At 39.7% G+C, this 13252-nt stretch overlaps 1 protein-coding gene across 2 annotated transcripts in view; it reads right to left on the bottom strand.

Moving 5' to 3' along the window:
• LOC121514607 (potassium voltage-gated channel subfamily D member 2-like) overlaps positions 1–13252 on the bottom strand; it is a 53287-nt gene that overhangs the window by 24932 nt on the left and 15103 nt on the right. The window lies entirely within an intron of this gene.

Here is a 13252-nt window from a genome sequence, read left to right as displayed (position 1 = left end):
GACTCAAAGGGGACGTTTGTGCAAAGTTTGAAAAGTCTTTTTAAAGTATCTATTAGATACAATGTTCACAAGCAAGGGATGAACAGGAGGCAAAATGACATTAACCTTTGACGAATGACATCTAATAGGGTTCCTACACACAGTTAAAAATCAAGTTTGAGACTTTTTAAGACCTGAACTGAGAAAAGGCAAGAGATTTTTTCAGTTCACCAGACCAGGAATGAATTTTCTGTTATGTTTCTAGTTCATAAACGCCCAATTTTGATCATTTCTGGCACATTTAATGGCTCAATTCTATCGATATTCCGTATGGTGATATTTAAGACTGATGATGATGATGATACTTGACAGTAACATTATTAAAAAGGAGAATTACAATTTGTTTGTTGTCAGGAAAGACAAATCAAAACTATATATATATATATATATATATATATATATAATTTTTTTTTTTTTTAAGATTTATTTTTGGGCACTATTGTGCCTTTATTAGATAGAGGAGGACAGTGGATAGAATCGGAAACAGGGTCAAGACTGGGGGAAAGACATGCAGTAAAGGGCCTCAGGCCGGATTCGCGGCCTTTAACCACTAGGCCACCTGCTCCCCCAAAACAATATCTTTAGTGGTAGACCTGATATGGCAAACATATAGGCAAAGAATGATTCAAATCTTAAATTACTGGCAATTATTTGAGAAAGACTTGTCATAGTCCAAGTGCAATCTCTTTGATTTTAAATTCAAGACTGCTAACAATTTAGGAATAAGACTTTTTAAGGCTTTTTATGGCCTTAAATTTCAAAAGCCCACTTTAAGACTTTTCAAGGATCTGCAGGAACCCAAGTCCATTTGTGCTTAATATGAAAAAAAAGAAAAAACATCAAAGTATTCTGAAGATATCAGGTTCACAAAAATGGCATGGAAAGCACGTAAAAAAACATCAGGCCCAGTCATCCCCATCTCTGACTAATGTCCTCCAAAATCTTTTTATATTTGAGGTATTGGATTAAAAGGCAAAAACACAATGCCCCAAGCATTAACTATCCTTGGTGTGGATGCACAGAAATATCCTGACAATGTTTTGGCACCTGAATATACTGTCAGTATATCTGGGATAATTAGATAGCTCTTTCCATCTTCAGTCATGCCAGCTTTGGGTCAGAATATGACTGTTTTGTTTATATGAAAGATTGTACTGTTATAAACATGTTGTCAAAAGGTTCTACTTTATCAAAATGATGACATCTTTAGAGCTTACACCTCAGCAATCATTCTTCCTGTCAACTGAGCCGCCTTTATATGCTGATGTGTAGTACCTATAAAAAGTATTCACCACCATGGATGTTTTACCCTTCCATTGGTTTTATTAATCAGTCAAAGTCAATATCATTCAGCTTTTTAACAAAAGAAAATGATATTATAAGCATAAACTGTAAGCTTTGGGTCATTGTCTTGCTGGAAAATCTTCTTCCAACTTCATTTTACCCTCTATCTTAACAAGCCTTCCAGAGCTGCTTGCCAAGAAGCATCCCCACAGCATAATGCTGCCACCACTGTGCTTAACAGTGTGGATAGTGTGTTTGTGTTGATGTGCAGTGTTTGGTGTTCACCAAACACTGCATCTTATCTGATGGCCAAAAAGCACCAATTTGGTCTTATGAGACCAAAATATCTTTACATTTCTCGATGATGGATTTAACTGAATGTTCAGTGGCTTGGGAATTTTTTTGTATCCATCCCTTGACTTGTACTTTTTGATCACATTTTCTCTGAGTTGCTTGCAGTGTTCTTTTGTCTTGATGGTGTAATGATAACCAGGAGTACTGACCTTCCAGTGACTGGACCATCCAGACACAGATGTCTTTATACTGGAGTCACCTGAGACGCGTTCACTGGTTCAGGTGACTCCCATTTGACCGTGAGTTTACTAGCACCAATTGGCTGAACCTCTGTTGAATTAGGTCAGTCACTTTAAAAATGGTGAATTTTTATGCTGTCACTTATTTTACATCACATATTTTTATCTTATTGACATTATTTTGCAGAAATCTGTTTTTCACTTTGACATTAAAGAGGTTGTTTAGTACATTCTTGTCAAAAAAAAGCTCAATTATATTGGCCATTATTGATTTATAAAATCAATAAAAAGGTAAAATATCCTAGGGGGTGTATACTTTTTAGAGGTACTGTAGATTAGAAAATCTGTACAAGCCAGTATATGACCCTTATATTGAGATTGTTTGTGCAGAGTTCTTTTTCTATGAACCAGAAGAGCTCTAATGATTAAGAGAGTAATTGTCAAAGCCTATTTATGCAGTGTGTGAGAGTGTTACAGTGAGAACAAAGCTAATACTTTAAGACTTAATGCCTATTAGGCCAAATATATCTCCAGAATTAGAAGGAAGAAGAAAGTCTCCAGATAATACATATTGGGTTGGGAATATCGATCTTTCCTCTTGCTCAACCCCAGAAAACTTCTGGATTCTGTTTGAGTTGCAACTTCAAAACATCTATATCAGCTTTTTACAGCAAACAGCTGCAACCCCTCATCTTCAAATCTGCTTCCTGTACAAACAAAACTACAGTCACATGCATGGGTTTTAATGCCTCCTATGGGATACTGTAACTGGATCTCTAAAATGAAAGTGCTATCAATTATTAGTCATACCAGATCAAGACGTGATTTAAATTCCACAGCGAGCGTCTTTGAAACAAACATCAAGGTACAAATTTCAGCCATTTAAAAAAAGACAGCTGCAAGTTCAAAGGAGCACTTCAAAAATCTCTGAGCGAAACCGAGGGGAATAGCGGAGGTTGGGATGAGACAGAAAGAGTGGTGAAGCGTAAAAATGTACTGAGCGCTCTCTCAGAGAGTGTGGACAGCAGCCAGACTGGCGACAGCAGCGCGCCCAGATAACAGTGAGTACCAGGAACCAGCGAGAACCTTTGGGGAAGCATTCAGGGAAAGAGCTGCATCTCTTCTAACAGCTGCTGACTGGCCCCCGGGGCAACGCAGAGCTACTACTAGCTGCAGCTGTATCCACCATCTCCCCACCTGCAACCTGCATCATTACTTTTTCCATTTTGCTTCACGACACCTCTCCTGTCAAATCAAAATAAGACACAGAATATAATAACTCAGGGCCATGGGCGGAACGACAACAGCACCACTGAAAGGTCATTTTACCCATGAAAATTGGTCTTGCATCCACACAATCTATCAGTCATCAACAGGTATTATTGCTATGTCTGCTTTCAGAGCAGCCTGAATTAAACTGACCCTGGGCCAGAGGGAGAAATTATGTGTACTTAATGACACTACGCCCATTATTTAGAACTCCAGCATCTTTGTCAATGCGGAGGACAGGCCTGCTGATGAATAATGATGTTAACACAGTGAGGACAGGCGGAGCTTTGGCTCCAGCGCAGGCCGTAGCGTTAACAATCGTGACTGAATGAAGGTTATTCATTTTAATCACACTACAGCACACCCTCCCTCCCACCATCCCAGGGGGTTGCTATATTTAAGCACTTTTTCATTCCTTCTCCTTTTTTTTCGGTCTTGGCTGATGGCAAGGCAATTGCTTTGTGGGACGTCTGCCCTTGAAGAATCAGACAACAGAAGGAGATATTTATACATACTGTAGATGTGGAGTGAGAGCAAGCTGTATCAAATTCAGCGCTTTCCTCTCTGCTTGTGTAGTGTTAAGAAATCAAATCACAGGCGTGTTTTTTTCCCTCTTCGACTGCCTTCTAGCTTTTATTCCTCTCCCTTTCTCACTCTTTTTTTTATGTTTCTCCTCCAAAACAGAAGTGATGTTGGTTTTTATACCTGTACTCTAAGATTAGCTAGCTTTGCCCTAGGGGGGAAGGGGGAAGTGCTGGAACGTTCCTCTCCCATCGCACCCATTCGTTCACCTGTTTTCTAATTGGACTTCTCCATCTGTTGAGGTCTACAAGTTGTCTTGTGGGGATGCTACAGCTAAAACATCCTATCAAACACTCAAATGCATCAGGGACAGTCTTTTTGGAGCGCTGCCATACCAGGCACTGAAAGAGTAGTCTGTGTGTGTGTGTCTGTGTGTGCGCCTCTGTGTGATGTATAATCAGAGGTCCAGCAGCTTTCAGCCTGGAGATAAGTAGATATACAGTATACGCTGAACTCTGATTTCAAGCTGGCAGGATTGGCTACTTGGAAAATTAATCTATCCACCACACGGCGGATCTGTCAGCACGAGTGACATACTTTAATAAGAATTATTTCATGAGACGACAACGTTGATGGCTGCCTAAAACACAGTGTCAGTGGTATTGACTGTACGTCACACGCAGTTCTGATGAATGTTTCCCCTCTGCAGTCCCCACTAAGGTTGTCAAAACTTTAGATACTTTGACACTTCTCAATGCCATGTGTTTACATAATATAATCTCCTTTTTTACTAAATGGTTTTACACTCTATTGCAGGTTTTGACAAACAATTATTTCCCTTATCCGGCCACATTTATTTACACATTTTTTAGATTAAACCCCAAACTGAAAGGGGGAACATGAAGGGAAAGTTGTCGGGGAAAAACCTGCAAAACTAAGACAGAAATAAAGAAAAAAAGAAAGACAAAAAGAAAGAAAGAACCAGCTGTACTCTCGGTTTAAATCCATTATTTACATTTTATCTCTGCTCCCCATCTGTTACTTTTACCCATTTAAAGTCTTTTATGAATTTCTCTTCTCTGTTTCTCAACCTGTAAGTGATTCTTCCCATTTCTTTTATTTCTTCAACTGCTATCCTGCATGCATTAACAGATAGTGATTTAACATCCACCCATTTGCTTTGCTTTGATGCAGCCACAGTATGTGTGTTTTTATGCGAGCACTTATCTTCCTTTTCTGTTCTGAATGGAAGGAAACCTGGTATTATATTTTCTGGCTGTACAAGTTTCTTTTTAGGTACAAATGTAGGATTCTTAACTTATTGTGATGGTCTGTTTCTTGTAACTGCAGCTGACATGACAGACATATATAATCTCAGCATGGTTAGCAAGAACAGGCTGGGGAATATTGTTGAACTTTGCTGAAAGACTGTTGGCATTGATTTAGATGATCTAGGCTGCATTTTGAGGGCTGCTCAAATGGAAAAGGCCATCCTGAAAGACCCTCGGCACCCTCTGCATGCAGAGTTTCGATTTGTGCCATCAGGGAGGAGGTTTACTTATGCCAGGAGGGTCAAATCTAACAGATACCTAAGGTCATTTGTTCCATCAGCTGTCGGGCTTTTAAAGAAGCTGAATTTTGGAAGGAGTTATGTACAACACATGTATTTGTTTTTTGTGTGAACTTCTGTTGCAAACTAAATTTCCCTCAGGGACAATAAAGACTTATCTTATAAGTTTGTTATTATAGTAACACTGAATGTTACATAAAAGACTGCTACATAAGGAAGTGTGAACTTCTACTGGAGAGGGCTGTTTCTCATTTATGTTTAGTGCTGCTTAATTGTGAAGGACCATGATTACTATCTGCAAAAATCATGGAACTGCATCTCCCATCATGTTGCAGCCTGACTAGACATTTCTAACTGTAAAAAGACAACATGACGGCCATCAGGCAGATCCAGTGCCAATAGCAATGGCTGCTACCAGTGAGGTGGTTAGCTCGGAAGCAGCTATAGTAGAGCAGCAGTTTTATAAGAACTGGGCAACATTTCTATTTTTTCAACAAATTATGTTTCCATGACCCTGGTCATTTGCAAAGACAACCAGAGCATGACCTGGGTTGTGTCAAACCTCTTTCTCATTCGATGGTGCCCTGAGGTGGCTGACTCCCCACATCTACACCTTACTGCAGCCTCAGTTTTTGGCCTAAACATGCCTAAAGGTTCTGCACAGTACTGTGTATGGACTTTGGAAGAATGAAGAAAAGAAATACATGGTGCATATTAATTACAACCAACCCTCTATTTGTCTTCATTTTTTTCTGTTACTCAGTGGTTTGTATGGGAAAGTGCTATGCAGATGTCGCACATAAAGATTAGAGTCAACACAATTCATTGTGAGTTTCTCCTGAAGATGAGTTGGACTGATTCTGGTATGAACTTCAGACTGCCAATATTGTGCAGGGGTTTTATCCTCCTCCTCTTCTGCTGCTTGGAGATATTGGGATTCTGTCATTGTTGCCCTTGAGGACAGATATCGATACTGTTTGACTTTTCATGCGTCATATCAAAGTTTAAACTCTTAGTATTGTGACAGCCCTTGTCCCCACAAATAAACAGACAAGATTTTCATATTTTAAAAATGGCAAAGTTTTTCTGATTCTTTTCCATTTCTCGCTTAGAGTTGTTAATGACATGGGAAATTGTGTTCCTGGAGCTTGTCACTCTTTACATCCCATTGACTGGGAGTTGAATACTTGGGAGCGAGCAGTGGGACGTGTGACAGTGTATTTGTGGTGATGATTACAGCCCATTAACTTTGATGGATGCCATTTCGTAGAAAAGACGATGGGAGTTGGAAGGAACAGCAATGCAGCTTGTTTTTTCCTGTCACCGACATGTGTACACAGAATTGTGCAGAGGAGCCTGAAGGAGTGAACTGCGGCAATGTCCATGCAAAATTGATTTTTGGATCCGAATGAGACCACTTCACCTTTGGAGGTAATTGGATGTCACATTAGAGAGGCTGATGCTGGATCCATCTCCCCTGTGACCTCCAGAGGACAGCCATGACCAGAGGATCCAGCATCACCACATATGCCACCAGCAGATACACCAGGAATGTAAATGTGATGTGTGAGCTTGTGCGTTACCATGCATGCTCCTGTGTGCAAGAAAATGAGAATAAGCCTGTCTTGGAATTGATTGCAGTGTCCAGCTTTGTTAACACTAACTGTCTGGGTGGCTTTCTTCACTGCTCAACTTGCTCGCTTGTCTTTGCCTTTCAGCCCAAAATGTGTGGCTTAGTCAAAATGAGACACACTCCATTTGTGTGCGGCCGTTATGTAAAGATAAGGCCATGCATGCCAGAAATCTAACTCTTAAGCTCCTCTGCAGGGATTACGGACAATTGGCTAAGGGGAGAAATACAAATAATAATCAACTGTTTACGGTTTTTCCACTAATACCTTGAAAAAGAAGCTAAAATCCCCACATGGAAAAGCAATCCTTAAGCAGCTGAGATGCTCCTGTGTGAGACTTGTGCAGACAGACACACAAGCGAGGAATTCTCCAGGTGGGAGCTGAACCCACTCTTCAATAACACCCATACAAACATATCAATCCACAGAAGCTCTCACCTCTCTCCTTCTAAAGAGAGGCTGTAATTGTTGCTATTTTTAAGTCAGTGAAAGCCAACCAGAAGCCAATGACAGGAGTGGATCAGGATTTATTATTTGGCTTTTATAATTCCGACTTCAGTGAGCTTACCTGGTGTGGCCTTGTTAGCCATTAGACTAATTTACCCTTCTGAGTTTTGGTTCAAAGAAGGCTTTAAAAATATTTTAAAGCCTGATACACTGAGAAACTCATTTGAAGTTGTTAAACTTTTACAAATAAGACCTGAGAGGACCTAGATAACGCTCTTTTTTCTAATATGCGCTGTTATCAAAGGCGCATTAATGCGCAGGCTAGCTGGTACTGTAGCCTAGTGTTTCTACCTCCATGGGGACCTCACACATGAGAGATGGAACGTGTGTCTACCACATAGTACAACATCCGACACACCAATGGCAGGGCCTGATGTTGACAGCCGCCAAATGCGGGTGGATTCCAGGCACGTAGGGGTCCTCAGTGAGGCGATTTGGTGAGCTGAATTTATCAGCGTCACAAACTCCACCTCCCTCTAAGTGTGCGCGGCTCTTAGTGCCAGTGTTTGTAAATTGGATGCTTGTGTCAATGACTGATTTACACATAACACATTCAAATAATCTATTATTTTAATTAAAAAAAATAGTATTTTTTAAATTAAATGGATGTCTGTTTTTATGTAAATACGGTGCTTTAAAGAATTAACCTGGCCAAAATGATCTACAATGAGACCAGGAAAAAGCTGGATCTCCTGTAATGGACTGATAACAAAAGGATTTAAGCCCTGATGTTTCTAACAGTATGACACCTTTTTTTTAAAAGGTTTATTTTGGGCATTTTTGTGCCTTTATTTGATAGAGGAGGATAGCGGCTAGACTTGGAAACAGGTACAAGAGCAGGGGAGAGACATGTGGTAAAATACCTCAGGCTGGATTCGAACCCGGGCTGTCCACGTACATGGGGCACGCCTTAACCACTCAGCCACCTGCGCCCCAGTGTGACACATTTCTCTGTAATGTGCTGTTAAATTTGTGCAAGGAGAAGTCCTTTAGGAGACCTGACTGTGATTAGGCTGATAAAGCATGAGAACAGAGCATGTGTTTTGTCTTATTCAAGACATTCTAGATTTCAGTCTTTTTACATGAAACTGCAGACTGTGTTAATTTCTGTTTTCACCTGAGGATAAATTAGAATCCCAGTTTTCTTTTACATTTCAAAAGATTGTACCTCCTTGAAATTTGAACCTTGATTAAAAATAAACAGGATTTCCAGACATCAAAATTGTGGCTAGCTAAAACTGAGAGTGGCTTGTGAATGAATGAATGGTGAAATTTATGACTTGAATAATGATTATTAATCATTATACTTATATTCACTGGTAATGATAATTGGAGTTGGAGAGGTAACGCCATGGTGCTGCCATATGGACGTAGTGTATATGTCAGATGTCACCCACAGTTGATGAAGTAGGTGCTCAGGGGCGTCAAATGTCTGCTCGGGAGTTTTGAAAATTAGAGGGAACATTGTCTACAAGAGACGCGTAAAACATCTTCTCTGCCAAAACAAGCTTTCAGTGTGGCTCTCTGCTCTGGTTGTAAGAAGAAAAGGGGTCCAGTTCTGAGTAAACTGCAGCAGTCCTACAGCAACATCCACGCTAATAGCTAATGTAGCAGCAGGCCCTGGAAATGCCAGACAAGCCCACCATCATGATTGGAAAGCTATGAGCGAGAAACATTTTTTCTGTCATGAAAAGCTTTCAGTGTTGCTCTCCGTGCATGTTTTAATAGAGAGACGTTGTCCACTTCAGCCTTGTATAAACCACTGACAACAAATAACCCTTTCCCCATAACCATCACATACTCATGCCAAAGCAGGTCGGCAGAAGAGCAACAACATTGTTTTCTGTCATGGAAAGTTTTCCGTGTTGCTCTCGGCGCTTGCTTTAACAAAGAAATGCTGTGCATTTCTGACAAATGTGGTGATGTGGCTAACCGCTCCACTAGCAGGCACTGTATACAAGCACTGGCACAACAAGTAACCCTTCACACACTTTCTCACACTCATGCAGAAGCAGAAGAGTGAAAACATCTTTTCTGTCGTGGAAAGCATTTCATGTTGCTCTTTTTACTTGTTTTAACAAAGAAATGTCCTGTTTTGACAAAAGTGCTAAGTCCGAGCTAAGCGCTCCACTTGCAGCCATGGCATACAATCACTCACACAACTACGAACCCTTTCCCCTTTAACTATCACATAGTCATGCCGAAGCAGTTGAGCAGAAGATTGAAACATATTTCCCAACATGAAAACTTTTAAGGTTGTTTTTAGTCTTTATCTCATGCAGAAACATGGACCAGTTCTGGTAAAACAGATGCAATGCCAAAGCTATACCTGAGGTATTTACAGCAGCGGAGGCAGCCATTATCAACGGTTTTCAGTACAACTAAACCCTGCCCACAGTGCAACTCTGTATGTATGGCTCTATTTACCGCAGTGCAGACAGCCATTACCAACAGCTTTCAGTACAAGCAAACCCAATTCTGTATGGTATGACTCTGAAAGGAGCATCACTCACTCACTCAGTCAGATAAAGACAGACCCATCAGTAGAGCTGACCTCAGCTGTCAGCCAAAAAGGGCTGATAGTGATTTTATTGTTTAAAATAACAATTTAACTGACTGCAGATAAAAAATAAAAAAAATTCCATCACTTCTTTTGGAGTAACATTTCCAACATTTCTAGTATGTTTTCCTTTGTTTGACCATGGAAACCTATCAGAGTTTTTCCAACTGGTGAAAATCTGTAATTTGATTCAGCAGTCAGGTACGCCAGATGTCAACACAGAACTGACTGGACACGACAAATTAACATCGAAAACTGATATCTGTTCACACCACATTATCACCCGATGGCTGATGTTTGTCAACAGGACCAACACTGGCTGATACTAATTCTCAACCCATGCATCGGTAACCTTGCAAAGCAGATGGATTTGCCAGTCTATCATCATGCTAATTCATCTTGAAAAGCTCAAATCTACATTTGTGAGGAACCAAAATGATCCGGACTAATCAGCATCAATTTAGGAGAAGAAGGTGCTAGCTATGGGTGGAGTTTAGTTGTAGTGAAAAACAATAGCGATGGCTGCTGCCAGTGAGGAAATGAGCTGAGATTTAGCCAAGTATGGCGGCAGCTTCTATCAGAGCTGGACCGCATATATGTATGAAATAAAAAGCAAAAAACAACAGCTATCTAAATCTATCTAAAACTAAACTACAAAATGGTTTTGTGTAGAGTAAGATGTCAAATGTATCATGCTTTAAATATGAGGGGTTTCTTTGCAGAGCAACATAAAATCAAAATACTAAGAAAAGTCAGATAAACTGAATGTACAACCAAGCAACTAGTTGCAAAAAACTCAAAGTGTATGGTCAAACAAATTGCGTTACACTTTATTTTATATGCCAAAATCACCCACAAAGTCCTGATAAAAAATTTTACTTTAGGATATTACAATCACAATTAATTCCCAATTTGCTTGTAATGATGATAATAGCTGGCAACTTAGGAAATATAATCAAGTTATGTTCTTTGAAGTAAGACACATTATCATAATGTACAGATGCTACTGTCCTCAACACACTGGTCACAACTTAGTAGGGGTGTAACTATTCATCGATGTATATCGACATATCGATTGGTTGATTGATGATCCAATCAGATTGATGGAAAGTCAAAACATCGATCTAAATGGATGCTTCAAGCAACACTTTTATTTTGAAATTCCCCCCGCACGCCTGTTGACAGTTTCCACCCCAGGCAGTGTCCTCAAAAAGCTAGCTGCAGCTAACTAAGTAGCAGCAGTGGCTTAAAGTTTCATGGCTGAGGGAAAGAGGATATGCTCTCCTCTCTCTGCTGTGTGGATATATTTCAGAAACACACTCCTGCAGGACGGATCTCTCCTCTTAGTTTGCCGACTACATCTACATCTTTACCCGTATATAACCGCCGTATGAGATCATTCACGGATAAAAACACTCCACCCGTTAGGGCTGAGGAAGCGAGTGCTGTCTGCAGCAGACCGTAGATACACAGAGAGGAAAAAGTTCGCTGCTGCATATCTCCTTTGATACACTTATTTTACATTGCTGTCTCACGTTAGATTTATAATGAAAATATAAGCTGTCCAAACTTATCGTGGTTCAAGCAGGAAGGCTGTTCTCTGTATATCCCCCACCCCCTCTCTCTTGTTATAAAGCTGCACGTCACAGGAACGTCTTTTATAATAAAACTTTGCTCTAATATTCTGTCTAACCTTTCCATTTATTAAAATAAAGGTTGCAATAAATAAAAAATGATAAAGAATCATTATTAAACATCATATGCCACATATTTTACCTCATTTAAAACTCATAAGGTGAATAAACTACAAAAATGAACTATCTGCCACATTAACAGGCTCCTGTGTAAAGTATGAAGAGCTGAAATAGAGCAGAAATATCTGTTAAGTCTATGTGTGTAAATAAGTTTAAGAAAAAAATCTAAAACAGGAACACAGTTTGGTACTGAAAATGTTTGCTGTTTTAAATTAATATGTTTTAACGCAAGTGTGCATAGTTGTGTTCATAATTTAAAGGTAATCAGGGGTAATCAGGTCTTTGTTGTTTTTGTTAAAGACATATTTTTATGAAATACAGAGACCTGTCAATAATTTAATAGCAGAAACTGTTGTTTTCTGTAACTGTGTGAAATTTTTGCACAAAATTGCCTGATATCGATCCTGGGCCTCATATAGAATCAAATCAAAATCGTACCGTGGCAGATTTTGTGGTATCAGAAAATATCGTATCGTTGTCCAAAATATTGATATGGTATCATATTGGGATGAGACTGGTGATTTACACCCCTACAACTTAGAGTCCCAATTCTTATACTATTCACATGCATGTCGTTCCCAGTTCTGTCTCCTCATATTTCCCTGTCTCCTTACATGTCCTTATAAAGGCAGAATAAAAAACAATCTTAAAAATGGCCAATCTGTCTGCCCCTTGAGGACATACAGCTAAAAGCTGCTGTCATGATGCCAGCATGAGTGTTAGATGGACGTAATGTTTACATTTTATGGTCATACATTGTGTATTTATATGTATATTCTATCTTAGCATCATTAAGATTATTCAAACTAATCAGCACTAAACAAAGAGTGCAGCAGAGGCCGGTGGAATTTCATTAGTTTTCCTTGCCATGAAACCAATAAGTGGACAAGTTAATCATTTGCCCTGATGATGGTGTTAGATAAAATTTTAATGGCTTACCAAAGTCATTAAAAGTCATCCTGAGATTGCACCAGAATGTGCTCACCAAATTTCATGCAAATCAATCCAGCAGATGTCGAGAGATTTCAATTAAAACAGCCAATCTCAATCTAACTGCAGCAGTTAAGAAAATGTCAATGGATCGCTAAAGTCAGCAGGGCTTTGTTCTCTGGGGAACATGAATATCAGTGCCAGATTTAATGGAAACACATTTAGACGTTGTTGAGGTATTACAGTCTTGACCACGGTAGGGCTGACCAGCCTTAAAACATCAGGCATTGTAATTCACAGAGCCAGGTTAGAAGGCAGGTAAAATACTGTGTTTTATCTCTGTGGGGTATAAATCACTCTGAAATACAGACAAAAGACAGATCCTGATATGTGCTGCCTTCAACCTGCCATGTGACTGCTCTGTATTTACCGTGGGTAGGCACGATAAAAGCATCATGACCACTTTGCTTTGTGGAGATTTAATGCTTGTTGAGAGCACAGCAGTGAAATGCTGATCTAACACAGGTGGTAAGTCTGTAAGACATTGTTAGTAGTAATTCAAATGCATTTCAACTGTACATGGGATGGAAATGTTGGCTTCCAACTCAAACAGGCACAACTTTCCAGTACAGTTGTTTGAGAATAGAGTTTTA

This window comes from Cheilinus undulatus, linkage group 9 (genome assembly GCF_018320785.1).
Source record: "Cheilinus undulatus linkage group 9, ASM1832078v1, whole genome shotgun sequence".
Classification (NCBI taxonomy): Eukaryota; Metazoa; Chordata; class Actinopteri; order Labriformes; family Labridae; genus Cheilinus; species Cheilinus undulatus.
This window is presented reverse-complemented; position numbering and strand designations above follow the sequence as displayed.